Here is a 5,590-nt window from a genome sequence, read left to right as displayed (position 1 = left end):
TATGTAACTACTAGGATGATCCATTGAGCTGCGCCTAAAGCACTCAACTGCTTTTCTAATCCACAGTCCCAAGGTCCATATTCCTTCAAACAAAAGCATGGTCAAGCCAATCACAGCAATATCCCAGTCCTGGGTACTAATTTCTGTCTTAGTTAGGGTTTCTATTGCTGTGAAGAGACACCACAACCACGGCAACTCTAATAAAGTACCACAGCAGGATTCTGTTCAATACTAACTGAGACTATTTGGTCCAGGTCATTGTCTCACTTAAAATAATTTCGGAAGTTTAATAGCTTATCATGCTTTTGATAGAGGCTAATCTTTTTGCCAAAAAGATAACTTGATCAAATAACTTTATTTGTCATTGTAGATGTGATTGATTTTAATGTAAAACCCAGTGAGTCTAATAAGTGTTTAACGTGTCATGTTAAACTTGAGTGAACACCTAATTAGCAACGCCTAATGTTACTTGATAAAAAGTCATATTCATTTGTTTTTTTTAAAAGATGATAAAATATGCTGAAATTGCTTTGGGATGGTTCTCAACAGTTCTACCCAGCACTCCTCAGCATTCCATCTAAATCTGTACCTGAAGCAAAGGAGGAGGCTGAATTGGGTATAGTGTTCAAGGAACTGATGGTCAAGAAAGAGTCAGGACCAATCAATCACAGGGCAAAGGGAAGGAGCTGAACATAGGCCATGATCCAATCAATGATCTAAAGCCAGACCTACTGTGGCCTCCCTATTGCCTGAATCAAATGCAGAGCAGACGCTTTCACTACATGTCTGTGACATGGACCACACGAAACCCAACTGGGCCTGGATCGACTTGAATGAGAAGTTCGAACTTCGAGGAACAAGTCTAAGTCTTCTTCATAGAGACAGACAGATGCAACCACAACAAACAAGAAGACTGGTAACTGCTTCAACACTGGTGATACCTTGATGGGAAGGAAACATTGTTGGTTAATGTGATAAGGGGTAATGTGGAGTGCTATGGGGACTTAGAATGCAGCCTTGGTCATAGGCCATACCTACCACTTAGCAGATTCTAAGTTGTGAACTTCTTGGACCAGAAGATACTAATGCAATTCGGAGTCTTCCTCAGAGTAGGGAGGAGGAGGGAGAGGGAACAAATTTATTTGTCATCTCTCTAGCAAGCAGAGGGAAACTAGGGACAGCTGAAGGGTAGAGTCAGAGAGGTGACAAGGACAGTTCCACCCAATGAATTCCACGTACAAACGTTTGGGCTCAACTGTTCTCTCTCTGCAGACAAGGTCTGATCCTGCTGCCAACCAACCCCAGCTCAGCACCCTCTATGAACAGAAATGTCAATGAACTTCTCAAAGCAAGAGGTGGTGGGAAGACAGAGGAGAGAAAGTTCTTTGAGCGGCACGTCATGGGATGCTGAGAGTCCAGGATGCTAGGATTTCATGGGAGGTAGGATCTGCCTCTCCACCGTGCTCACACACAGCTCCTCCCTTAGGAGGAAGAGGTCCTAAGACGCAACAGAGACATTATGCAGACCAGTCCTTTCCTCCTGTCTGTGGGTTGGGAAATGTTATTGTTTTCTATGTGGCTTCAGGATGTAGTCCTTCATGCCAGGGTCTTACACAGAGCTAAAATAGGTCTATTGGTCAGGTGAGATAGGGATTCAGCCTGCTCAGCACTGTGGTTTACCAAAACGGGTTTCATATTCACACTGACCTAAAATCACAGGAGGCAGGGGGCTGGGCAGAGAGCTCAGCCTGCCACACCCTGCAGGTTCTTGCCTTACCCTGTAAGCATGAGGGCCTGAGCTGATCCGACAGCTAGGCATGGCAGCATGCGCTTGTAATCCCATGTCTGGGGGAGCAGTCACAGGTTGTTCCCTGGGGCTTGCTGGCCTGACAAGCCCAGCCTAATCAGTGAGCCCCAGGTCCTAATGAGAGACCCTGTCTCAAAATCCGAGGTGACAGCTCCCAAAAAGCAACCCCCAAGGTTATCCTTTGGCCTCCACACACATGCACGGGCACCTGCACATACACAAATACGCACCACACACACACACCTACACACACTTACACAAAATAAATCAATTGAAACTAAACTCACAGGTGAGAGAATCTGAGCAGAAATTCTACCCACCTGTGAGGTGGCCTCCCCCGAAGCCAGGGGCTCCCTCTGATGAACTCCCTGCACTGAGAGGAGGTGCCTCATCTCTACTGAGCACATGCACCTGAGAAAACGCTGAGATGAACCAGGAAAGCTGGTTGCTGGCATTTTGATTCTTTTACTGTCTGTCTCGCGAGGAATTCCCAGCTGGAGATAAAAGTAGAAAAGTTAAAAACTTGCAGACATCATATTCAAAACGCAGCCAGTGAATCAGACACTTGGAACTAATAAGCCCTCAATAAGCGTGGTCCTGGCACTGACAGAAATGACACAAAGTGCCACAAAGCATAAAAAGTCTCCTTCCCAGGCAGGAGCTGACAGTTCCCATAAAATGCAGTGCTTTGAAAAAGTGCCGGTGTCAATCACACGCGAGAGCCTGACAAATCCTCGGGATACCACATTTTCTTTGCTGCAGAAAAGAAATCAAAGGAGCCAGATCCGCCAGGAAACCCCATTACCCTAAAGAGACTTAACATGAAAACCTTCTAGCTGTAGCCAAGAGTCCATGTGTGTGTGAGCTGTGGGCACAGACACCACCCCACCTTTGGAGGATATTCCTGAAAGCCTTCCAAAAAACCTCAAACCAGCCCCTGTAAAGCAGGACCCCGCCAGCTCCCCCAGTGGAGGGCAGCCATGTGCTGAGAGCCATGTGCCATGCTCCATGAACCAATTCTGCTTTACAGGGGCAATGAGCAGAGGTCAGAGTCATTGAGCAAGTGGGTGGAAGGTTCTAATCCTCGACCTTAAAGGCGTATGCAAAGGTGAAAGACAGTGAGGGATTCTAGAAAGTCCCTAGGTTCTTGGAGCCAATAAAAACTTTAATGCAATAAATAGGGAGAGAATAATGTTAAATTTACACACAAGGTGTGCAAATTTCAATGTGGAGTAGTGATAGAGAGAACTTCGGTTATGCCTCAAGCAGAAATCCATGAATTCCTTGGAAAACCTTCATTTGTCCCTGGGTGAATCCAGAGAAGTAACAGATGGTTTGGGAAAGAAACTGGAGTCCACATTAATAAGCGCTACCCCGGCTTTTGGGTGGTACCCTGAGAACACCTTAAATTCTATTGCAATTCACTGTCTAAATACCATTTTCACAGAACCTGCAAGGAAGGAACAGACCTCTGTAACAGTAAAGATGACAGTGCCACAGGTACCCAAAAGAATGCCATTTAATTTACTAAGCAGTGAGTTGTGCATCCTGGAGGCCTTGATCCCAAGAGTGCCTCACAACTGCCATGGCTCCCCAGCTCTCGGAGGTTCTGTGAACCAAATACAAGTGTTCCCAGAATGTCATCCCTAAACGGTCCACAATAAACAGGCTGAGACCTCAGAGCTGCGGCACTCACTGAAGGGTGAAAAACAGAGGGTCATCAGCACAGTGAGAAGGAAAGGGCAAAGCCCAAGCCTGGCCCAGGACAGTGGGGAGGGTCTCCAGGTGGTAAGGCAAGTTGCTTCCTTTAGAGATCATCAGGGCAGAAGGGAGGATGCAAGCTGGTTCAGGGCTCGCGCTGACCAACAGGTTCTGTGATAACCTTCAACACAGCACACAGTACCACAGCTCTTAGCCTGTGCTGATTCCCTGGGTTGCTGGGTTACAAAGTGAACTGGGGTTACCTTCACAGCCACTGCAGGTTCTTCAAATGAAGAGTAGAAAAGTAGATTGGGGAAAAAGGGCAAAGAGAGTACCTGATGGGGACACTGAGTTCAAGGACTTCAAAAGCACCAGTGCCCTGGGTCTCTCGCAACAGAAGTGGAAAACCCCATCCCTCACCAGACTTCTGTACTTTAAAGGATGGCAGATCTCTTGCCCTGCTGCTCACCTTGGGGAGCATGTCCTCTTCTTGACCTAGGAAGCTAATTATAACACCAAAGCCAAGAGAAGAAAATGTGTTCACTGAAAAGGATGGCCAGGCTTACTCACCTATATCTGAAACACAAAATCAGAGAACACTGGGTCTAGGGGAGAGGGACACGTTGGAATAGACTGACTCAGAAAAATCTAGAAACTTGATGACTTGACTCTTGTTACTATCTGCTTCTGCCAGCTCAGCTGACTCACTGGATGCTCCAAGACAGATTGCACTCAATGTGTTTGAGAGGCCAGACGTCTTCTGGAATGGTGAGGGAAACAGTTCAAAGACTCTGAAACGTAACTCTCAGGACAGGCCTGGGCCACTTGAGAGAGCAAGTGCCCTGAAGAGGACAGTCACTTACAATAGCTCTGAGAGAATATTGCTGCAACTCTAAGGATAACGCACTAGGAGCCTTCATCAGGGGGAAGCAGCCATGAGGTGGTAGGTGGCTTCCTACAGGATTCCTTTGAGTGTTGCCTTTGTCCTAGAGCCTGGAGACACTAAATGTCACAACCTTCCCCACAGCCAATTCAGAGAGCCAATAAAGCTGAAGAGTCAGGTCCTAGGGGCTGCTGAGCCCATAGAGGGTGCAGCAGACTGATGGGGTCCCTCTCTGGTCCCCTGTGTATCTGACTTGCAGTCAGAAGCCATCTCTCTGGGCACTCAACACCTGTAAAAAGGGCTAACCTGCAAGGCCTCCAAGAATCACCATCAGATCCTTCCTCTCTCAGATGAGCGGCCCATGGCACACTGACGTCGTCTTCCAGGAGTTCCTCGGGCCACAGACGCAGGAGACTCTAGCACAGGGTGAAAGAGCACTGGGTTCCGTGGGACACAGGGACACACGTAGACATGCTCCACGCAGTGTGGGGAGGGCTGAGGGGTGACAGGAGGCCTGGCGGAGGCTCTCTTCCTCAAAGGATGGGTGTCCAGGGCGAGGGCAAGAGGCCAGTTGAGGACCAGTTGGCAAGGAAACAGAAGAGCTTACCACGCCTGGACTGGAGGACACAGCAACAGGCCCCTCCGAGCCATCCACACCGTTCCCCGTCAGATGCAGCTCCCTCGGCTGGTTTTCCTAATCAAGTGAAAAAGTAACCGAATTTCCCACTTCACTTCTTCTGATGGGAAAGCAATGGCCTCGCTTAGAAATCAGAAGCTGATGAGGTCCTCTGGAGGGAAATGCATCTCTTTTGTCCTCTCGTTAGAGAGCATGGCACTTTCCTGGATCCTTCTGGCCTTGATTCAGCTCTCTGACAAGCCCAGTCCAGCCCAGGACTAGCGTCCCCAAGGACCCCTTTGCCAGGAGCAACAAGCACGTTGTTGGCAGGTGCTCTAACTCTCCCAAGACCGTACCTTCAAAGCATAAAGAAGCCTCTAGGCGAATTTAGACAATCGCCCCTGTTTCATAAGTGCGGAAATTTTAATAAAGTAAGGAGAGGACTATATTTAAAGTCACACAGCTGGTTAGCTGTCTTACCAGTGTTGGGCCTCCCTCGCCCGTCTTCCAGCCTTTGAGTTCATAGATGCTGTAGACTAGCAAGCTGCTGTCTTACTAAAGGTGCTGAGAGGTTCTAGAGCAG

At 48.1% G+C, this 5,590-nt stretch overlaps 1 long non-coding RNA gene across 1 annotated transcript; it reads right to left on the bottom strand.

Annotated features, from left to right (window-relative positions):
- Window positions 1-2,132: 2,132 nt before the first annotated feature.
- LOC146893503 (uncharacterized) lies at window positions 2,133-5,590 on the bottom strand. The gene is made up of 3 exons (XR_015002947.2): window positions 5,488-5,590; window positions 4,698-5,085; window positions 2,133-2,301 (listed from the first exon to the last, which is right to left on the bottom strand). It is a non-coding gene; the product is annotated as an uncharacterized LOC146893503 (long non-coding RNA).

Source organism: Myodes glareolus, chromosome 7 (genome assembly GCF_982192425.1).
Source record: "Myodes glareolus chromosome 7, mMyoGla1.1, whole genome shotgun sequence".
Classification (NCBI taxonomy): domain Eukaryota; kingdom Metazoa; phylum Chordata; class Mammalia; order Rodentia; family Cricetidae; genus Myodes; species Myodes glareolus.
This window is presented reverse-complemented; position numbering and strand designations above follow the sequence as displayed.